This window comes from Bos mutus, chromosome 12 (assembly GCF_027580195.1).
Source record: "Bos mutus isolate GX-2022 chromosome 12, NWIPB_WYAK_1.1, whole genome shotgun sequence".
Lineage (NCBI taxonomy): Eukaryota > Metazoa > Chordata > Mammalia > Artiodactyla > Bovidae > Bos > Bos mutus.
Genome location: NC_091628.1, coordinates 40,671,577 through 40,696,996, shown reverse-complemented (window position 1 = coordinate 40,696,996; position 25,420 = coordinate 40,671,577).

Here is a 25,420-nt window from a genome sequence, read left to right as displayed (position 1 = left end):
TATAGTTATACTAACTAGAAAGAATGAGCTAGTTCCTGTTATGTCCACAGAGCAGTCTTAATATTATGCTACTACATGAAGTCAATGCCAACCTGAAGATGTGCACTAGGCAAAGCAAATACATCAGCCTTCAAGATACAGTGCAAAAGGATTAAGAATTGGAAGGAGGTTGAGACTAGTATGTGTAGAAAGAAACCACCTACAAGACAAGAGACAATAAAGTCCTAAAGAAATTTCATGGTAACTCTTACTACAGAGGGGATTCTCAGGTGGCACTAGTGATAAAGAAACCACCTGTCAATTCAGGAGACCTAAGAGATGCAGGTTTGATCCCTGTGTCTGGAAGATCCCCTGGAAGAGAGCATAGCAATCCCCTTCAATATTCTTGCCTGGAGAATCCCATGGGCAGAATGGCCTGGCAGGCTACAGTCCATAGGATCTCACAGTGTTGGACACAACTGAAGAGACTTAGGATGCAGGCATGCGTGCGTGCTTACTACAGAGATAAGGGAAGAGGTTGAATCCTACAGAATCTGAGGGTTTAAAAATTGATCTAAGGGGATGCAAGGATTCTTCAACATCCGCAAATCAATCAATGTAATACACCACATTAACAAATTGAAAAATAAAAACCATATGATTATCTCAATAGATGCAGAGAAAGCCTTTGACAAAATTCAACACCCATTTATGATAAAAACTCTCCAGAAAGCAGGAATAGAAGGAACATACCTCAACATAATAAAATCTATATATAACAAAGCCACAGCAAACATTATCCTCAATGGTGAAAAATTGAAAGCATTTCCTCTAAAGAAAGGAACAAGACAAGGGTGCCCACTTTCACCATTACTATTCAACACAGTTTTGGAAGTTTTGGCCACAGCAATCAGAGCAGAAAAAGAAATAAAAGGAATCCAAATTGGAAAAGAAGAAGTAAAACTCTCACTATTTGCAGATGACATGATCCTCTACATAGAAAACCCTAAAGACTCCACCAGAAAATTACTAGAACTAATCAATGACTATAGTAAAGTTGCAGGATATAAAATCAACACACAGAAATCCCTTGCATTCCTATACACTAATAATGAGAAAACAGAAAGAGAAATTAAGGAAACAATTCCATTCACCATTGCAACGGAAAGAATAAAATACTTAGGAATATATCTACCTAAAGAAACTAAAGACCTATATATAGAAAACTATAAAACACTGGTGAAAGAAATCAAAGAGGACATTAATAGATGGAGAAATATACCATGTTCATGGATTGGAAGAATCAATATAGTGAAAATGAGTATACTACCCAAAGCAATTTATAGATTCAATGCAATCCCTATCAAGCTACCAACAGTATTCTTCACAGAGCTAGAACAAATAATTTCACAATTTGTATGGAAATACAAAAAACCTCGAATAGCCAAAGCTATCTTGAGAAAGAAGAATGGAACTGGAGGAATCAACCTAACTGACTTCAGGCTCTACTACAAAGCCACAGTTATCAAGACAGTATGGTACTGACACAAAGACAGAAATATAGATCAATGGAACAAAATAGAAAGCCCAGAGATAAATCCACGCACACATGGACACCTTATCTTTGACAAAGGAGGCAAGAATATACAATGGATTAAAGACAATCTCTTTTAACAAGTGGTGCTGGGAAAACTGGTCAACCACATGTAAAAGAATGAAACTAGAACACTTTCTAACACCATACACAAAAATAAACTCAAAATGGATTAAAGATCTCAACGTAAGACCAGAAACTATAAAACTCCTAGAGGAGAACATAGGCAAAACACTCTCTGACATACATCACAGCAGGATCCTCTATGACCCACCTCCCAGAATATTGGAAATAAAAGCAAAAATAAACAAATGGGACCTAATTAACCTTAAAAGCTTCTGCACATCAAAGGAAACTATCAGCAAGGTGAAAAGACAGCCTTCAGAATGGGAGAAAATAATAGCAAATGAAGCAACGGACAAACAACTAATCTCAAAAATATACAATCAACTCCTACAGCTCAATTCCAGAAAAATAAATGACCCAATCAAAAAATGGGCCAAAGAACTAAATAGACATTTCTCCAAAGAAGACATACAGATGGCTAACAAACACATGAAAAGATGCTCAACATCACTCATTATCAGAGAAATGCAAATCAAAACCACTATGAGGTACCATTTCACACCAGTCAGAATGGCTGCGATCCAAAAGTCTACAAATAATAAATGTTGGAGAGGGTGTGGAGAAAAGGGAACCCTCTTACACTGTTGGTGGGAATGCAAACTAGTACAGCCACTATGGAGAACAGTGTGGAGATTCCTTAAAAAACTGGAAATAGAACTGCCTTATGATCCAGCAATCCCACTGCTGGGCATACACACTGAGGAAACCAGAAGGGAAAGAGACACGTGTACCCCAATGCTCATTGCAGCACTGTTTATAAAAGCCAAGACATGGAAGCAACCTAGATGCCCATCAGCAGATGAATGGATAAGAAAGCAGTGGTACATATACACAATGGAGTATTACTCAGCCATTAAAAATAATTCATTTGAATCAGTTCTAATGAGGTGGATGAAACTGGAGCCTATTATACAGAGTGAAGTAAGCCAGAAGGAAAAACACCAATACAGTATACTAACGCATATATATGGAATTTAGAAAGATGATAACAATAACCCTGTGTACCAGACAGCAAAAGAGACACTGATTTATGGAACAGTCTTATGGACTCTGTGGGAGAGGGAGAGGGTGGGAAGATTTGGGAGAATGGCATTGAAACATGTAAAATATCATGTATGAAATGAGATACCAGTCCAGGTTCAATGCACGATACTGGATGCTTGGGGCTAGTGCACTGGGACAACCTAGAGGGATGGTATGGGGAGGGAGGAGGGAGGAGGGTTCAGGATGGGGAGCACATGTATACCTGTGATGGATTCATTTTGATATTTGGCAAAACTAATACAATTATGTAAAGTTTAAAAATAAAATAAAATTAAAAAAAAAAAAAAAAAAAAAAAAAGAAACTAAAAAATTGATCTAAGGAAAGTGGGAGAAAAAAGTAAAGATATTATCCATATTTCAAGCCTGAAAGATTAAGGAGAAAGAAACTAGAACATCAAGAAGAAAAATGAGTAATAGCAAAACAATAATGAGCTGAAATTAGACATTAACATTCTTATTGTTGGTAAAACTTTATAATGTGTGGATTCAATAACTTAAAGTGAGTCAAATTTCTCTCAGATTGAATTAGAGTATGAGAAGCAGTGAAACTAGAATAAAAATAATTTGGGTTATAAAATAATGTGTAGCTATTGAGTAATAAAAGTGGTAATTTTGTTAAATGTATAGAATAGCTCAGAAGATTCATAAGAAATATTCCATAGATGTTAAAATCACTATTGTTATTGGAGTGACAACCTTTCTAAGTACTATTTTGATGAATTATCATTTGGGTGCACAAGTTCTAGTATATACATTTAGAAAAAAAAACCAAATCTTTACCAGTCTTCATACATATATTTGTGTATTTTAAATAAATGACTATAATTAAGGGCACTCAAACTTTGATGCTTATATTTTTAATGACAATAGATACTACAAAAATTAATGGTAGTATAACACTAGATGTAATTCATAATAACTCAGAGAGATGTGAGTAACAGATAAAGAAATATATCAAAATATATTCCTAATTCTCAAATTTATTCTTCCTAGACATTATCCCTACTAATATTTAAGTATTTAGTAAATCTATCTTTAAAAAATAACATTTACAATAATATACAAAGAAAGCAATGGTGTTTTCATTTGGAGAGCAAGTAGTAAAATCTAGAAAGAAAGATTTTACAGAAAAGCATACCTGAACAAAGAGTTGTGACAAGAGGATTAACAAAATCATATATATATATATATATATATATATATATATATATAAAAATAAAATAAAATAAGATCATCTCTGCCTTTAAAAATGATATTCATCATAAGATAGAAACAGTACACAACATGCAAAGGCCTCCTAGGTTGACTGATAAAGTGAAAACATCAAAGTTTAAAAAAAAAAAATGATTACAGTGATTTCATGCTCACAAAGTGAATAAGGGAAATAAAACTGAAGATCTGTGTGCTAGCTACACTGGGAGAAGCGAGTTATCCTGTCATCCATGATCGCAGGTTTTACTCTGTTACTGCCTGATATATTCAAGCATGCCAAATAGGTATAAAATGATAGTAGATGACCTCCTATGGGACTCTGTGCACAGAAAATGGGGGATGAATCAGTCTGCATTGAATTGTGTTTCTCTCTCCCACAGATAAATATTGCATGCTAAATCAGTCTCAGTGTACTCACATAGCCTTCCGTTTAGCTTAATATATTCAGTGTCAACTTATTTCAAACTGAATATAGTTTGAGTCTATGTATCAATACATAGTTTGTCTGAAGTAAAAACTGAAAACAGTTAAAGTAAAATATAGTGAAATTCTTTTCCTACTCCTGTAATTTTTTAGGGAATAGTGAGAAAAATCTATGAGCTGCAACACCAATTTAACTGGTATTGCTAATACTACTTAATGGCATGAAAATACCATATTCTTCACATTCTAAGAGAACATACTAGATTATTCTATTCAGAGATTCATGTAAACTAAATCTTTTTTAGTCACTGTCTCAGTCAACTGGGATAAATCTAACTTGATTAGATTTAATTGGTCATATTTTCCAAGAATTTTACACTAGGTTACTATGTTCCTGAAAATATTGTTATCTACACATCTCATATCAGAGACATACTTTATGGTGTGAGAACTGTTTCCCTATCTCTAAGTCTTATTGTGACAAAACTGTGTGTGTGTGTGTGTGTAAAGCATTCACAATGTATTTCATAAGCCTGTAGGGGTGCTGGATTTAAAGTTCTTGAACAGTCATAGTGAAAATATGATACTATCTGCTTTTCTCCAGCAGACATCTTAGCCAACACCTAAAGAAAAGGTGAGGGCTGGGCAGGAAAGAAATTGGTAATAACTGATGCAAAGAACTTCAAGGTAAACTCAGTCCTTATATAGGACTGATTGGGCTGTTTTAACAAAGACCCAGGTAAATAGTGGTTTAAAGAAAATAAAAGCTTGTTTCTTTTTAAGGTAGTTCCAAGTTAATATGGAGACCCTGAAATATGAATTTTTATCAGGTTGAAGTGCTTTGGAATTTGTCATATAATGTCTCTCTCCGGATGACCTAACTTTGTACTTTTAAGATGAGTCAACATCAAATGTGAAGTCTACAAACTGGAAAAGGAGAAAAGGGAAAGGCCATGTATGACTGGGTCAAACTTCTTTTTAAAGGTACAATCCTGAAGATTAAAAAAAAAAAAAAAAAAAAAGCAAGAAACAATTTACACTTACATCACACTGGGTAGAAATTAATCACACGCCATATCTGGATTGGAGGATGTTGAGAAATGCAGTCTTTAATCTAGGAATGTTGTGCTTGTCTAAAACTTGAGTGTTCTATAATTATAGATAAATTGGATACTAATATTCAAAGTAATCAATTCTATTGCATTAACAAAAATTCCTGTCATAATTCCCTATTCTTCTCATTCTAATAAGACTTATACACCTTATGAGAAGTGGTATGACATAAGTGCTTGGAAAATCACCTCTTAAAACATATGCCTTTGGATTGAACCTTGGTTCCGTTATTTTCTTGCTAACTACTTCTCTACCGCAGTTTCCTCATCTGTGAAAAATGGTAGTAATTTTCATTAAGTTGCTATAAGTATCAACTATATTTTTGGATGCAGAGGTTTAGAACAACTAGACATGTAAGATTGGGATTGACAAATATACATTATTGACATCATGCATAAAATAGGCAACTAATAAGAACATACTGTGTAGCACGGTAAACTCTGCTTACTGCATCATGGTCACCTGAATGGGAAGGAAGTCCAAGAGGAAGGGGATGTTTGTACATGTATGGCTGATTCATTTTGCTGTAGGGTAGAAACAGTGGCACCCCACTCCAGTACTCTTGCCTGGAAAATCCCCACGGACGGAGGAGCCTGGTGGGCTGCAGTCCATGGGGTTGCTAAGAGTCGGACATGACTGAGCGACTTCACTTTCACGCATTGGAGAAGGAAATGGCAACCCACTCCTGTGTTCTTGCCTGGAGAATCCCAGGGATGGGGGAGCCTGGTGGGCTGCCATCTATGGGGTCGCACAGAGTCGGACACGACTGAAGCGACTTAGCAGCAGCAGCAGAAACTAACACAACATTGTAAACAACTATATTCCAATAAAAATTAATTTTAAAAATGAACTCAATAATTATGTCTGCTTTTCTCTAGAATGTTTTTGAAAACAAAGTCCTTTATAATCTATTTCATTTTAATGCTTGTTTATAGATTTCTATTTTTATATTCTTAGAACCCATATTGTCTAAAACTAAATAAAGGTCCTAGACTTATGTGTTTTTTCCTTAATTGGAACTTTTTAAAATAATTTCTAACAATATTTTTTTAATTTATATCCATTTCTATAAATGACAGCTTCATTAATTGCTGAATAAGCTTATCAATAAGCTTTTGCTTATTTTTAAATGCATAAAAATGTTAACTTTACAAACTCCTATGTACATGTTTACAAAACAAAACCAGACTGCTTCAGACAGCCAGAAACTAATAACTCTTTAATCTTTCGTTCCAAGCACACAGCAATAATAAAGATTTGTGAGTATCTACCGAAGCACAACACAGCTTGAGGAATACAGCTCAGAATGTTGAAGGCACCCTGATGAAAAAGAGTCAGATAAAATTTAAGAAATTATGTGGAGTATAAATTATAGGCAAGCATTAAACACAACAAACCCATGGCAAGCAGCTGATGTTCTGCATAACTACAGGGTTGGGCAATAGGAAAAGAGTGTACGGTTCGTGCTTGAGCATGCGGATGTACTATTATCAGAGGGAAAAAGCATCCTTGCCCATGATGGATCCACAGTGAACAGATTTTATATCCCAAGACAGAGATTCAGGAGAAAAACACACAGTGGGAGAGCAAAGAGATGACAGGGAAGGGGAAAGAATGAAATGATAAGAGAGATTAATCAAGATTGGTGTAAACATTTTGGATCTGAAAGGGGGAAACAGGAACAGAGCTAAATTATGAGGTAAAGAGACATAGAAGGGAGGACAGGGAGAGAGAGAGACAGAGAGAGAAGACATCCATAAGAAAAATAGAAAATAACTCTCTCTCAATATTGAGGCCTGAAAATAGAGGCTAAGATGCCAGGCAGATCCCAACATAAGTGACCCAATATCCCTGGCTTGGGGCTCTGATGCCATTCTAATAGTGCACCGGCCTTTCTGAGGTTCCTTCTTGTCTGCTTTTCACAATCTGAGGCCAAACCCACTTCCCTAGCCTTGACATCTTACCTCACTCTTCATCTACACATCAACACTTGGGTAACCACTGCTCCTTGAGAAGTCAGTTAACCTTAAGTTATAACACTTTAAACAGACGTTTGTCCACAGCAGATGGATCTGAGATAGGCTGGGAATTGGCACTCTTTACTAGAGTGCTTGTACTTGAACTAATGTCTCTTTGAGCAACAGAATACAAAGAAACTCTAAGGGACTAAAAAGAATGACATGCATTTGCAGCCAGGGCAATTATGAACAAAAAGATACAGAAAGGTCATAAACCAACTGCCATGGCTGAGGTGCCAGAAACAAAAACAGGGTACCACCCATGACCTGTGCACACAGCACCACTAGGGAGGCTGCAGACTCTCTAAGTTATATCTACCCCCTACCCTGTGGAACCAGCTTACCCAACACTCAGGGAGTGAGCAAGGGCACCAGTTTTTTGTTCTTACTCTGGCTCCCTTGTGCTGTAGCACAAGCTCCACTAAAACCTTGTCTAAATTTTTCCTCTGACCTCTTATCAATATCTATTGATTATAAGGTCCAAGGGCCCAGGTTGGTAGCAGATCTAAGTAGAAGTTAAGGATAGAAGTACATCAAAGATATTGGCATCAGTAGTCCTGGAGATATACTGTCCAATACATTAGCCTCTAGTAACACTTAACTATCAAGCACTAGACCACATATACTCTAATTTTCAAGACAGTATCAAAACTATGTGAAATATTTAATTAATATTTTATTTATTTTTTAAGTTTTTAAAATTAATTTACTTTAACTGGAGGCTAATTACTTTACATTATTGTGGTGGTTTTTGCTATACATTGACATGAATCAGCTATGGGTATACATGTGGCCCCCATCCCAAATCCCCCCTCCCACATCCCTCCCGTCCCATCCCTCTGGGTTGTCCCAGTGAACTACCTTGGAGTGCCCTGTTTCATGCATTGAACATGGACTGATCATCTATTTCACATATGGTAATATATACAAGTTTCAATGCTATTCTCTCAAATCATCCCACCCTTGCCTTCTCCCAGAGTCCAAAAGGCTGTTATTTATATCTGTGTCTCTTTTTCTGTCTCACAATAGGGTCATCATTACCGTCTTTCTAAATTCCATATATATGCATTAATATACTATATTGGTGTTTTTCTTTCTGACTTACTTCACTCTGTATAATAGGCTCCAGTTTCATCCACCTCATTAGAATTGATTCAAATGTGTTCTTTTTAATAGTTGAGTAATATTCCATTGTGCATATGTTCCACAAATTTTCTTATCCATTCATCTGCCAACAGACATCTAGGTTGCTTCCATGTCCTAGCTATTGTAAACAGTGCTGCAATGAACATTAGGTTACAGGGGTCTCTTTCAATTCTGGTTTCCTTGATGTGTATGCCCAGCAATGGGATTGCTGGGTCATATGGCAGTTCTACTTCCAGTTTTTCAAGAAATCTCCACACTGTTCTCCACAGTGGCTGTACTAGTTTTCATTCCCAACAGTGTAAGAGGGTTCCCTTTTCCCCACACCCTCTCTAGACATTTATTGTTTATAGACTTTTTGATGACAGCCTTTCTGACCGGCATGAGATGGTACCTCATGGTGATTTTGATTTGCGTAAATGAGTAATGTTGAGCATCTTTTCATGTATTAGTTAGCCATCTGTATGTCTTCTTTGGACAAATGTCTGTTTAGTTCTTTGGCCATTTTTTGATTGGGTCATTTATTTTCTGATATTGAGCTGCATGAGCTGCTTATATATTTTTGAGATTAATTCTTTGTCAGTTTCTTCACTTGCTATTATTTTCTTCCATTCTGAAGGATGTCTTTTTACCTTGCTTATAGTTTCCTTCTTTGTGCAAAGTCTTTTAAGTTTAATTAGGTCCCATTTGTTTATTTTTGCTTTTATTTCCATTACTCTGGGAGGTGCAATTAATATTTTAGATTGATTACATATTTAATATATTTGTTAATATTGAGCTTAGCTACATTATTATTGATAAGATTCAATTAATCTGTTTCTTCCTACTTTTGGAAAATGTTAAATTACACATGTGGTAAAAATTGTATTTCTATTGGATTGCACTGGTCTGGAACTTTGCAGCATTACAAGACAAAATTATTTGCCTTTCTATAACTTAAAAAAGGGCTCCCTCCTGAGCAGAGCCTAAAAGCTTTGTAAGAGCATCATCTGGTGCATACGCTACGCTACGCTAAGTCACTTCAGTCGTGTCCAACTCTGTGTGACCCCATAGACGGTAGCCTACCAGGCTCCCCCATCCCTGGGATTCTCCAGGCAAGAACACTGGAGTGGGTTGCCATTTCCTTCTCCAATGCATGAAAGTAAAAAGTGAAAGTGAAATCGCTCAGTCGTGTCCTACTCTTAGTGACCCCACGGACTGTAGCCTACCAGGCTCCTCCATCCATGGGATTTTCCAGGCAAGCATACTGGAGTGGGGTGCCATTGCCTTCTCCGCATCTGGTGCATGGCCCAAAGGAAAATGACACATGGTTATCCTGGCCAACCACAACACCCGTGCCTAGTCTCTGTCTGAGGACTTAGAATATGCACAGCCCAAATTTGTTAAGCCAATTTAACCAATCGCTATTTCTTACACTCCTCTAGTCACATTTTATACATTCTCCCTTTCAATGATTAATGGCAAAGGGGAAATAATAATGTACACTATGTATACTCTGAGGGTCAGAGGAGAGATATTTTTAAATATTCATTGAAAAATGTGGATAGGTGACATGTATTCAAATGAGGCATAGAAACTAAAGCATCCTACTCAACATTAAATGTCTGAGAAGACAGTACTCAATACCCATGTCAGTCCACAGCAGGAAAATCCTACAGTAGGTAAAATATTATATTTCATCCATTACGAGTTACATTTTTTTTCATATTTTAACATCCTTGAAATCAAGATGCATCATATGATTGATGACATCCTATAATTTCTGCCAAGCAGACAGCACTCACAACAAACTCATCATTGTCTATGCGTGTGCAAGCATCATTGTTACTTGTGGCAGGTTAATACCACTGAGATGGTGACATTTCATCTCAAACTATTTAAGAGCCATCTGAGAAAGAAATAACAGTTCTGTTTATATTTTGGAAATCTTCCACAGACACATCCTAGTAAGGTAAATAAATACAAGTCTTATAGAATTGGTGTCCACATCACAGAAACAAATTATGGAGACAGTGCCAAGTAGCCTGAAAAAATTATCTATCATCAACTATCTTGATGGTTCAAGGCACAATATATTTTGGGAGGAAAAAAAGAGACATTACTATAACTGAGATGAACAGTGAATCAGACTCTTCATATGAAGAACTTTAAAAATACCTTAACCAGCTTATTTGACTTTATTTCCATTCACTATTCACTAATGTGATATGTAATAAAAGCCTATATATCAGTCTAAAAACATTTTTTAAATGTATAAAAATGCAATTCTAAATTATAGTAATGAATTGAATTATACTTTAATTTCCAGATATTTTTCCTTAAGATTTTAAAAAATAAAATGGGGAGGGAGGAGGGAGGAGGGTCTAGGATGGGGAACACATGTATACCTGTGGTGGATTCATTTTGATATTTGGCAAAACTAATACAATTATATAAAGTTTAAAAATAAAATTAAAAAATAAAAAAATTAAAAAATAAAAGATTTTAAAAAATAATGATACTTTGTATTGGTACTATAACTTTAATTTGTTTTACTTGTCATAATTTATTTCCTATTAGCCTTCCTATTTTGTTTGTGTTTACTAATCTAATCCTTTAGTATGTGTGTTCAGTCTCTAAGTCAAGTCTGACTCTTTGCAACCCCATGGAGCCCATCAGGCTCCTCTCTGTCTATGGAATTTTCCAGGCAAGAACACTGGAGTGGGTTACCATTTTCTTTTCCAGAGGATCTTCCCAACCCAGGGATTGAACCCATGTCTCCTGTGTCTTCTGCATTGACAGGCAGATTCTTTACTACTAAGCCACCTGGGAAGCCAGTCTAATCCTTTACCTGAGTATATTTGCATAAGACTAATTTTTGATCTCGGAGAAGGCGATGGCACCCCACTCCAGCACTCTTGCCTGGAAAATCCCATGGATGGAGGAGCCTGGCAGGCTGCGGTCCATGGGGTCGCTAAGAGTCGGACACGACTGAGCGACTTCACTTTCACTTTTCACTTTCATGCATTGGAGAAGGAAATGGCAACCCACTCCAGTGTTCTTGCCTGGAGAATCCCAGGGATGGGAGAGCCTGGTGGGCTGCCATCTAAGGGGTTGCACAGAGTCAGCCACGACTGAAGTGACTTAGCACAATTTTTGATCTATTGATTATAGACAAGACAACATTTATTAAAACTCTATAAATGGCTCATCTGTCATACCATCTCCTCTGGGTTTCTGTCCATTGTGCTTTTCTTTTACACTTTTCATGGTTACAACATTTATATTCTTAAACTGCAATTTAGTTTACTGCCTTTTTTCTATATGTTGATGGAACAAACTAAAAGTACTATACAAAACCATAACATTATGCTGAAGTAACTACTGTCTTCTTCAGGGTCAAATGCTATGACTGAAACCATAAAGAGAAAACATAAAACTACACCAGAATATTTGTGTATCTTGGTTGCTTAGAAATCACATTTTTTCCAGCATAGATGGCTTAAGACTGTTTTGAATAGCTTTTCATTTTTGTTACAATTTTATATTACTTTTTCATCCTCTTTATAGAAAAAAATCCTCATCATAAAAATTTAACTTCCCTTAAATTGCAGTGTAATACCTTGCTGGAGATATTTTTTATAGATTCATTTTAGTACCTGCTACTCCTTTAACACTCAGTATTTTTAAAACTTCTAGTCCTGGGTTTAGTTCACTGTTTCTTTAATTGTATGATTGCTACTTTGCTAACTTTTTTCATTTTACTTTGTTTAATGGTGTTTAATATACAACTTCAAGTATTTTTTTCAACAAGAAGAGTTTGTGAGAGGTGGATTTAATGTTTTTATGTGCCCCCAAATATCTATTCTTTTATTCTTAAATTTAATTTGGTGAGTGTTACAAGGAACAATTGGCTTCCTCAATACTATTTCCCAGATCCATGATCTCTTGCAGCCTTCTAATATAAGGCCTAAGAGAATGAAACTCAGTACTCGGTTTTCAGCTTCTTAACAGCTATGATTCCCAAGAAACAGTTGAATCTGGTGAATCTAAGTGAAATCATGCTGGGAGAGGGACATATCTAGAAAAACTTTTGTTCCTGGAAGAAATACAAATAAAAAGATTCAACTGACATGGTACCTTTGCCCTCTCCTCTCCTCTTACTATCTTGCACATAACTGGGAAGGCTAGTCAAGAGAGGTAGCAACAACCTAAACAATTATCTATCATTTTTCTGAAAGTGAAATTGAACTAGATACCCTATTTGTTGATTTGTTTGCTAAATCTAGCAACTTTAATACAATCTTAAGGTTAAACACAATATACAGATACTCTCACTCAGAGGGGAGACCTAGAGAGAAAAGAGAGTATCATAGTATTCCCAAAGTATTGGCATTAACATCCAACATGTTTTACGTAGTATAAAATTGGATGGAATAGATTAACAAGTTGTGAATGTCCATTTCTGTGCTGAGTCAGATCAAGAAGCTTCTAAAGGCTTGAATATTAGAAGCTGAAGGAGAAAGGGTCTGAATGAAGAGAAACAGAAGGAATCAAAGAAGCCAATGATATTCAGAATTTTAGTTCAGCAGTAGGGAATGAAGGTTCAGGAAAAAATGGAAAGTTCTCCCCAAGTAGAAATTTCTTGGATTAGAAATACATCTGAAGCAAAATACTCCCTGTGACCTAAATATCTTTTCAGGGTCATCAATAAAAAGAGAGATTTTAATGAGGCTTCAATATATATTTGACAAGATAAGGAATATGGGGAGTAGTAGGTGTCAGTGATGCTGGACTCAATGAGTAGGAAAACATTGTCTCCCAGAAATACAAGAATAATAACAGTAACACATGACATTTCTTGGGCATGGGGAAAGGGCTAAAGCACCATTTTTTTGTGGTTCATAAGTAGTCAATTCATATTTACTGAGTTTGTGGGAGCCAGTCCCAGAAAAAAGTTGAATCCTGTTAAATTTAGTGTTGTGTGTATGTGTATATGTGAGTATGAGTGTGTGTATATGTGTGTGTGAGAGAGAGAGAGAGAGTTGTGTGTGCAAGTGTGTGTATGCATTTGTACACAAACACATGCATGTTTCAGGTGGGGTGAACATTAATTCTATATACAACTAGAAACTGTTTATGTATGAAAAATGAAAGTGAAAGTCACTCAGTCGTGTCTGACTCTTTGCAACTCCATGGACTATATATATACAGTCTGTGGAATTCTCAAGGCCAGAATATTGGAGTGGATAGCCGTTCTCTTCTCCAGGGAATCTTTCCAACCTAGGGATCGAACCCAGATCTCCTGATTCTTTACCAGCTGGGCCACCAGGGATATGTATATAAACATTGTATATATGCAAAGTGTATATACCTTGTGCTAGGGTGTTTAAAGAAAGAAAATTTCATATAAAATATATTACCTTAAGGTTCAGAATGTGTTCCTCTTCTAAACAACATTTAAAAACCAGGACATATGAAATATTTTCAGAGGTATGACCCTTTGTTTTGCAGTGAAAGAAAATCTTCTGGGTTACCACCCTGCTGCAAAATATCACAGAGTCTGTGAGATAAGAAAGTCAATATGTATTAGACAAAGAGAAGAAACAGTGTATAGAGAGTGAACAGGAAACCAGCGATGAGGAAAACAGCAGGGGGTTGCTTGTTGAGCCAGTGACCTTTTTCTATTCTTAATACACAGAAGATTGTGTAGATCATAGGAAAAAAAAAAAAAAAAAATTTATTTAATTCTTTAGTTTTCTGTATACAGATAAGGATTTTTTCTTTTCTTCTCATTTAACTTTAGTAACATTCTCCAGTAAGGTTATTATGCTTGCACATTGAATTCAGTGTAAGCTAAATAGGAGAAAATAATAAGTATCTTGAAGCTTTTTTACTACTAGTTATAAAACTCTCCAAGAACTGCAAGTATTTTTCCTCTAACAAGTAATGCTATATTCACCGAGGGAAATGAAACAGAGCTTAGAGTGAGTCTTGCAGCCTATTAAACATTTAATAAGTAATAAGACTCCATCAAAGTGCAGACTATTCTTTACAGATGATGACTGCAGACAGTCACTTCCCAATTTGAGCTCTAGAAGCCAGGAGGGAAGCTATTGTGATGGAAGAATCAAATATAAAGTGACTAAGAATAGCTGATTTATTGTATTTGACATTTATTAATATGAACTTTCAAGGACTGGGTCATGAATGCAGACAGTTTTGAGCCATTGTCTATGTACATGTGTCTCTGGCTCAATATCTCAAAATATGGAGATCCTATTTTATTTTCAATGTCGTAATAACCACTTTGATACATTCATTAATCAGATCTCTGAATTGCAATTTGTCTTGTCTTGTGATATCAGGGACTAAGACCAAGGTAGAAGACATTAAACATAATTTGATAATTCAGAATGCCTCTCATATTCTGATTGTCAAGCCTGGCTAATTTCACAGTCAAAGTAGTATATTTCAGGGGTAGAAGCTTAGAATGCACATCACCAGGAGTAAGTCACTTGCTTCCTCTTCACTCACCTTTTAAATCTAGATTGACTTCATAACATTCTGAGAATAAGGCATGTGTGTCACTGTCAACTACTGTTTATATCAAATTTCCTCATATGTTGTGATAGTTAGGCAGAATTCTAAGATAGCCTCAAGATTCCTGTCCCCTAGCGCTCATGCCCTGTGTAACTTCCTCTCCTTGAGTGTGGTGAACATGATAGATCTAATTTCCATGTTATGGGACATTGTGTAACAAAGGTAAAGGGATTTTGCCTAGGTAGGCCTGTCCTAATGAGTCAGCCCTTTAAAACTGTACTTAGACTTTTCCTGATGTTAAAGAATTCTCTTGATGTCTTTGAGGAAGTCAGCCACCGAGTTGTGAGTGAGCAGCAGGATAAGGTATTGAGGATGGCCTTCGTCCAGTTGCAGAGAGGGATTCTCACTGACAATCAGCAAGTAAACAGGAACCTCAGAAATAAACCACAAAAATCAAATTTTGCCAGCAACCTGGATGAACTAGGAAATGTATTCTTCCCTATCTAAGCTTTTGGATGAAAACACAGCCTGCCTCATATCTTCATTTCAGACTTATTAGGCTTTGAGCAGAGAACACAGCTGAGCTATGCACAGACTTCTGACCTGCAGAAACTATGAATTAATAAATGGATATTGTTGTAAACTACTAATTCAGTTCAGTTCAGTTGCTCAGTTGTGTCCGACACTTTGCGACCCCACAGACTATAGCACAACAGGCCTCCATGTCCATCACCAACTCCAGGAGTTTGCTCAAACTCATGTCCATTGAGTCAGTGGTGCCATCCAACCATCTCATCCTCTGTCATCCCCTTCTCCTCCAGCCTTCAATCTTTCCCAGCATCAGGGTCTTTTCATATGAGTCAGTTCTTCACATCAGGTGGCCAAAGTATTGGAGTTTCAGCTTCAGCATCAGTCCTTCCAATGAATATTCAGGACTGAGTTCCTTTAAGATGGACTGGTTGGATCTCCTTGCTCTCAAGTCTTCTCCAACACCACAGTTCAAAAGCATCAATTCTTTGGTGCTCAGCTTTCTTTAGAGTCCAACTCTCATATCCATACATGACTACTGGAAAAACCATAGCTTTGACTAGATGGACCTTTGTTGGCAAAGTAATGCTATAGTAATTTTTCATGCAGCAATAGCAAGCTAATAAACATGGCTTCTAGGCTAGAGCATCTTAACAATACAAAATGACATTGGACAATGTTGTTTCAAAGGCTCTGAAATACTTGGAAGGCAGTATCCAGTGTTGAAAACCCAGTACATTCTGGATAAAACTTGCATATGTGACTGAATAAATGGTTAACTTATAATAAAGGCTTTGCACTGTGAATTATAAAACACCTTGAGGTATGTTGATTTTTAATGATAAAATATTGATAGATATTAAAATATACATTTTAGAATTGAGAAAATAAACTCACAGAAAGGTAAATGACTCAACCGAAGTCATAGCCTTGGAAAATGACAAAATGTTCCACCATAATCTCTTTACCTTTATTGAACAGAGGTATTAAGAAAATAAGCAATGGAAACATGCTTGAAAATAAATAGAATTCTGATTAATTCATGAAAGCAACTAGAAATAGCATCAGGAAACTCACTCTTGGGGCATGTTATCTAACTTCTCTGAATTTCAATTCTTTCATCTATAGAGTAACACTAAAATAGTACCAAACTCACAAAGAGCAGAGCATTCACATGAGCTTATCTCTTACAGATTAACTTCGAAAAAAATGGAAAATGTAGAATTTTAAAATCCTACAGTTTTTTATAAGCTTGCTATATGCTGTCTTTATAGATTTATTCATATATACTAAAATAATAAAGAAAATGAAATCTCTTATACATGTAATTTTAATAGATATTACACACTTAAAACAGCATCAAAGGTTGTGGAATAAATATTTTCTTTTTAAATATTTAAGTCAAATGTTTGTTGTTTACAAAAGTGTTTAACGTCCTCCAATATTTTTCTACCCAGGATCAATAAAAGATCATAGAAAGTAAGTTTGATTTAAAATGACAATAAAAGCACATTACAGTTCTAAGTTAGTATGTCATCTTTAGAATTTCAGAAGCAAAAAAATCACTCTGAAATATTAAGCAAAGGACTGGGAAACTTCTCAAAAGATTTTTTAATTCTCTGAGAGAAGACCAGGGCATATTTTATCATCAAATATTGACAAGAAAGTGATTTAGTAAATAGCTTTCTCAGACACTCTGAAGTAAGTTTCTTTCTTTTTTAAATTTAATTTTATTTTATTTTTAACTTTACAATATTGTATTGGTTTTGCCATATATCAACATGAATTCACTACAGGTATACATGTGAAGTAAGTTTCATCATTATATTTGTACCTCTTTAAAATATTAAAATAACTTCACAAAAATTGCTTCTATCTTTAGGTTTGAGACTTGACAATATATTTCTAAAATTACTTTATATTTTCCAAATTTGCACATACATTTTTTAAGCCTAGTAATTACTTTTGATATCTTCAAAATAATTTACTTCAGTCATTTGGCCAGAGTAATGCCAATGGATTCTTGAATAGTACTTCCTAATAGATACATTTATATATGAAGCATCTTGCAACATGATTGACACATTCTCATACATACACTAGAGCTACAAAAAGGAGATATTATTTTCTGGGGCTGCAAAAAAAAATGAGTTTAAAATACCTAGTATTCAATTTAATAGTTATTTTCTTTTCAGTTACATGAAAGTAATAGATTGATATATTGATTCATAAATGATAACTAACACTGTATTCCATGCAGAGGAAAAAAATAAACTTTGCGTATATTTATTTTTGTCACCATAAGTGAATGAGTATCTGTAAAAATTTCTCACTTTTTAAAGCATTTGGATCTCTTTCCAGTAATTTTTTCAAACTATAAAATACTTTAAAAAATCCCAAAGAATCAAATCCTTGTTCATTTGCAGGAGCTTTATAATTTTTTACTATCCTAAGTTCTAATAATGCTTTATCTAGCCATATTTGAGTGTAACAAAATGAGTCATCTGCCATTACAAATCTTAAACTCGTACAAGATGTCTTTACATAAGCTTTCACACCCAGAAGTCATGATTTTTCCTGTGACAAATGGGTCCTCAAACACAAGAAAATTCTTATCTCCATCTGCTCCCATCAGATAACAAAGACACTGTGATTATTCTCTATATGTATTTTCATATTTATAACACAAATGTAAAATTAGCTATATCAATAAGCAAAGGGAGGGGGAAAAGGCAGATATACAAGTAGAGAGCTTTAATTTCCAGAAACGTTTTGGAAATAGACTGATGAAGAACAATGTATATGCCACTGTGCCTCCAGGCAAAAAAAAAAAAAAAGCCAGATTTATTCAGTCTGACTTGAAAATAGTGCCTGTTGACTATACATCTTGACTGACAGTATAGAATTCCAACATTGTCATAAATTACATTGACAAGTATAGGTGATTAATTGTGATTGTAGAGAAATACACATGTACCAATAATCAGGAAACAACAATAAAGCAATATTTTAAATATTTTATTAGTTTTTTTAATGTTGCAATAGCATTTGACTCAGAGATTAAGATTTCCTATAAATAAATTTCTAGAAACTAAAACAATACCTTTTTACTCAGGCACACACAAGCCTACCGTAAAGAAGCTGCAATGGACATTGATGGGAAGGTTGAGCATCAGGAAAAAAACCTGAGACTTATATGTAAGACTAGGATTCATTATTAAAAAACTGAGAAATTTCCCACAACAATTAGCAGATCATTTTAACTTGACAAATTGTTACTTTTTAAAAATCTTTCTATCTCTGAAAGAAATTCAATTAGGTGCTTGCAAGTCCCCCTTGCTTGAACAGCAGTCATATGCACCTTGTCCCTGTCACAGTGCTTGATATTATCTAGAGATGAGTGACAGAAAAGTCCAGGACTAACAAAGGCTTGCTCCATTCCTGTCAGCCAACTCTGGGATGTCTTTCTTATTAGAAGTACCCAGGAGTTTTCTCTGCACAAGTAGAGTCCTAGAGTAAGTAACGTCGTCTCCTGTTTAACCATGTATACTCCTGAATCAAAGGTGGTCTTTCCCTTTTCAAGAAATGCCTGCCCCCTTTTGGCCAAAAACCAGCAATTTCATTTTCATTGAGAAAACAAAAACATAATGTTTTCCCCTCCTCCGAATGATATCTGTCTTAAATAATGGAATGAGCAGTTCTCAAATTAGAAAAAAAAAAACCTAATTATCATGATGCAGAATTTAAACTACAAGCAGTCTTCTATATTTTGTTGTGATGTGGAAGTAGAATCTTGAGAGGAACACAATTTTAGTTTTAGTTTCTAAATGAAAATAAAAGCTTATGTTCAGAGGAGTTCAAGGTTAAATTTCCTCCTCATCAGGCAAAACAAATGTATTACTTTTCCTGGATTAAAATAACCATAATACTAGGAAACAAAAGCTTAGTAAGATTATAGCTTAAATTGGCAAACCTTTAAATTTGAACTTGTTTAAAAACTAATTTAATATATCCCATAACTCACAAAGTTGTCACTAATTATTGATTCTTAGAAGAAAAATAGTAAGAGTTTTTTAGTTGTTAATATATTACTTGGTTCTGATAGTTTGATCTGAGTGTACTATTTTATGAAAAATATAGGATAGAATGTGAAGAATTAAAAATACCCAAGTGCAAAAATACCTGATTGAATCATGAATGTGAATAATCAAGAAAGTCAAAAAAACTAAAGTCTAGGGGGAAAAATAGAACAATTTAAAGAAAGTGTCAGGTTGGTCAAAGACTAACTTTGATTGTGTGATTAGGAATGAGAATTAGGTTACAGTGCCTGTTGCAGAGAGAAAAACAACCAACACTTCTTGCCTTTACACTGAAAAGGTGATTATTTAACCAAGAATGACATTGGATTTACTTTCTTCTTTGTGTGTACACAGATCTTACACTAAGATTGGATGGCAAACTATTTCTCTTGGAAACAGACTGAAAAAGAAAATAGTAACTTTTTAAAAACATTGTTGGGAAAACCTACATCTGTTGACAAAACCACATAATTTCATTTAGTAATTTACTTAATTAGATCTAGTAAGAATAAAGCAATATTTTCTTGAGTGTTTCTGGATCTCATGAACTCTAACAATTTCAATACTCCTCGTTTTGGTTTGCAGATATATATTAATTCCCTGATTTGGGGCTTCCCTGGTAGCTCAGACAGTACAGAATCTGCCTGCAATGCAGGAGACCTGGGTTCGATTCCTTGGTTGGAAGATCCCCTGAAGATGAGAATGGCTACTCACTCCAAAATTCTTTCCTAGTGAATCCAATGGACAGAGGAACCTGTTGGGCTACAGTCTATGGGATCACAAAGAGTCAGACACCACTGAGTGACTAACAGTTTTACTTTTGCTTTCACTTTTTTATATAGGCTTGGAAGTAGTGTGCATTATCCCAAAGTAACTCTCATTCACACACACACACACACACACACACACACACACACATCCCTATATGCAAAAAGTCTCTATTTTGTAAGAATATAAACCTGGATTTTTTTTCTCCCTCATTCTGCCTTGAAGGAATAACACTGTTACAAATGATCAAGATGGGAAAATGGCCTTAATTTTTCCTTCAGCTTGACTGAATTTTAAGCAAAAGTCTTTATGACTCTAGGCCCTGATTTCCCCTTTCCTAGAAAATTTACCTTACAAAATTTTATAAACATAAATTCTTTATCTTCCTCTTTGAGGTACAAATCTCTTTAAAGGCTTCTCACAAATTTTAGAACCCAGGGATGTTTTTCTCAAGGACTAGGGATCCATACCTTTGAGATATATTAATCAGGAGAAATAGTACATCATCACCGAGTTTCTGTGGGAGGGTAGGAGTATATTTCAGCTGGGAGCCTTACTTCAGGTTGTAAATCTCCTGTCATGAGAATAAAAAGAAATTTACTTTTCCTTTTAATAAGGATTACTTTGCCGACAAAGGTCCATCTAGTCAAAGCTATGGTTTTTCCAGTAATCATGTATGGATGTGAGAGTTAGACTCTAAAGAAATCTGAGCACCGAAGAATTGATGCTTTTGAACTATGGTGTTGGAGAAGACTCTTGAGAGCAAGGAGATCCAACCAGTCCATCCTAAAGGAAATCAGCCCTGAATATTCATTGGAAGGACTGACGCTGAAGCTGAAACTCCAATACTTTGGCCACCTGTTGTGAGAACTGACTCATATGAAAAGACCCTGATGCTGGGAAAGATTGAAGGCTGGAGGAGAAGGGGATGACAGAGGATGAGATGGTTGGATGGCACCACTGACTCAATGGACATGAGTTTGAGCAAACTCTGGGAGTTGGCAGTGGACTGGGAAGCCTGGCATTCTGCAGTCCATGGGGTGGTAAAGAGTCGGACAAAACTGAGTGACTGAACTGAACTGAACTGATTAACAAATATAAGTCACCTACGTTTCCCACTCAGCTCTTAAAAACATTCCCAACTTTTGTTTCAATGGAGTTTTCTGTCTCTGTCCCCCATCACAATAGCCTGAATAAAGTCTTCCTTGTCTGATCCACTTTGACCAATTCAATGCTTACTTTCACAGAGCCAAATTCACGGTATTAAGGAACAGTGCTTTTATGTTATGTGGGATACAGCTGCAATCTATTTACAGTTCAAATTATTAGTCTATTACCTCTTATTGGGCTTCCCAACTTGTGCTAGTAGTAAAGAGGTCACCTGCCCATGCAGGAGACATGAGACAGGAGTTCGATTCCTGGGTCAGAAAGATCCCCCGGAGGAGTGCATGGCAACCCACTCCAGTATTCTTGCCTAGAGAATCTCATGGTCAGAGGAGCCCAGCAAGCTATAGTCCTTAAAGTCACACAAAATTAGACACAACTGAAGCAACTTAGCACAATTTTTTATGAAACCCTCTTTCAATTGGGGGCTTCCCTTGTGTCTCAGCTGGTAAAGAATACACCTGCAATGTAAGAGACCTGGGTTCGATCCCTGGTTTGGGAAGATCCCCTGGAGAAGGGAAAGGCTACCCACTCCAGTATTCTGGCCTGGAGAATTCTATGGACTATACAGTCCATGGGGTTGCAAAGAGTTGGAGATGACTGAGCAACTTTCACTTTCACTTTCAATTTGTCTTTAGAGATTTTTCTTGATTACTGTTTTGGGGATTATTTTCTCATGTGACATATTCCAAAATGTAGTTGTGATGGCTCTGATTTTAGCATTGTGCAAATTTTTTCATGAATTCTTAAGTTTGGGTTACTAAATTGAACACTTGAAGTCGAGATGAATACTCCATTTCACTTGCTAATCTTTTCTTAGATTTATTTTCTGTGTCTTTGATCCTTATTAATACCAAGACCATGAGGACCAAGCAAAAGATATAGGCATAGAAAAAGAGATTTAAACTTCTTTGTGTCATGAACCCCTTTTGACAGTTTGATTAAGCCTATGAACCTCTTAGAATATTCCATTTAAATCCATAAAATAAAATTTATAGGATTAAAATGGAAGCTAACAATATTAAAATATACCAAATGCTTTTATATTGTTACATGGTAATATATTTGCTTTTTTAAATAAATTATAAGATACAGAGATTGGTCCATCACCAATGGTAACCTCTGAATTGTGATAAGTGATATTTCAGGATATCTTCAACACCTTGGTAACAAGAAAAAAAATATCTATTGGTATATATCAACAGATCAGCTGATGCTGCTGAGGATTTTTGGCCTATATTACAATTGAAGGAAGTGTTAAGTTCAGCTGGTGGTTAATGAAAAAAAAAATGGTTTTTTTTCTTATAAAAGTAACTGGTTAGCCTGGATAGTCTAGAGTACAGAACGAGAAGAGTGCTTTGATTCTAAATCACTACCGCAAATGGAAACTTATGACCCTACTGGCCCATTGTAACTTGTCATCATTAGTGACAATGTACAGGAGATTGTGGCTGAATCCCTACAGAAATAAACTAAGAATTCCCTCCAAATATCTTCTTTATAAAACTGAAGCAGTGCTTAGATGAAAATTCAAAAGGTTGGAATTCCAGCACAGTTTCATCACATCTTTATTTTTACTAACCTCTAACTGCCTGAGCATAAAATGTACTCACTCATCTGACTATGCTAAGTTCAAATGCCTTAAGGACAAGCTGTTCACTTTCAGTGGGTATTTTTATAGTGTAAGATAGGAAAGAGCCAAAGGAGAAGGAATTTTTGAGTAATGACAGAGAAACTATAGGGATCATTCACTTACAGAATGTTTTTTAACCTCTTAAGTACCCGGAGTTTTATAAAAACTCCTCCCATGCTGCTGCTGCTAAGTCGCTTCAGTCGTGTCCAACTCTGTGTGACCCCGGAGACGGCAGCCCACCAGGCTCCCCTGTCTCTGGGATTCTCCAGGCAAGAACACTGGAGTGGGTTGCCATTTCCTCCTCCGGTGCATGAAAGTGAAAAATGAAAGTGAAGTCGCTCAGTCGTGTTCAACTCCTAGCGACCTCATGGACTGCAGCCTACCAGGCTCCTCCGTCCATGGGATTCTCCAGACAAGAGTACTGGAGTGGGTTGCCATCGCCTTCTCCGTATAAAGCTGAGTTTGTTTATGTATTACAATGACATTACACAATTCTCTCAAGTGCTGGTTACTTTGCGGTTCCCATGTTGTATTGATTTCTGAAAATCATAATTTTGGATGGACCTTAAAAAAATGATAAACAAAAATACAATTAATAATTCTGCAGTTAAGAAAGAAGCATTACATTTTACAATCATTGCCAACTGATGATTAAACTCCTCATTATGCTTCATTCTAACGTCAAGAAATGTCAACCTCATCAAAAAATTTAAAAAAAAATTGTAGAATTCTTGAACAAGATCAGGTTGGAAATATCAAATTCCTAAATAAAGGCATAATCAATACTGCAGTTGGGCAGGGGCTGCTAGTTAATATTAAACCTAATACATTTAATCCTGTTGTTTAGTTGTTAAGTCCTGTCAGACTCTTTTGTGACCTCATGGCTGTAGCCTGCCAGGCTCCTCTGTCCATGGGTCTCCCAGGCAAAAACACAGGGTGGGATGCCATTTCCTTCTCCAGGGGATCTTCCCAACCCAGGGACTGAACCCGTGTCTCCCACAGTGACAGGCAGATTATTTACCACTGAGTCATCAGGGAAGCCCACATGTAATCCTATGTAACTTCTAAATTCTCCCAAGATTCACTATTTTGAACCTGAATATCTGTTTTTTTATTCTTCCCTTTTTTTAGTTTTGATGCTATTTTTAAAATTATTTTACATTCAAAATTATTTGATTTACAATGTTATACTACTTTCAGATATATAGCAAAGTGATTTAGCTATACCTATACATTGGAGAAGGCAAATGCAACCCACTCCAGTACTCTTGCCTGGAAAATCCCATGGACGGAGGAACCTGGTAGCCTGCAGTCCATGGGGTTGCTAACAGTCGGACACAACTGAGCGACTTCACTTTTACTTTTCACTTTCATGCATTGGAGAAGGAAATGGCAACCCACTCCAGTATTCTTGCCTGGAGAATCCCAGGGACAGGGGAGCCTGGTGGGCTGCCGTCTATGGGGTCACACAGAGTCGGACATGACTGAAGTGACTTAGTAGCTGCAGCAGCAGCATACATATATCTGGGCTTCCCAGGTAACTCAGTAATGAAGAATTTGCCTGCCAATACAGGAGGCTTAGGGTTGATCCCTGGGTAGGGAAGATCCCCTGGAAAAGGAAAAGACAACCCACTCCAGTATTCTTGCCTGAAAAATCCCATGGTCAGAGGAGCCCAGCGGGCTACAGTCCATGGGGTTGCAAAGAGTCAGATACAGCAACTGAACATGCATACATACATACATATACCTATTGTTTTTCAGATTCTTTTCCCATACAGGTTATTAGAGATTATGTTTTTTATGCAGTGTGTCCTTAGTGCCTCCAACTAATTCTTTACTATTTTATGAAGTCAAATTCAAAGTTTTAAAATTTTCTCTTTGACTAATGCTAAGGAGATGGATAGAAAAAAATAATTCAATTTATATTTGTGTTTATTAGTCACATCAGGTAAGCCCACTCCACTTGTTTCCATCAGAAAACACCTATATTATTTACTGAAAATAGACTCTTATGGAAAAATAAAACTGTCAGATTAGGTTATATTTCATTTCCATGCACTGGGCAGCAACAATA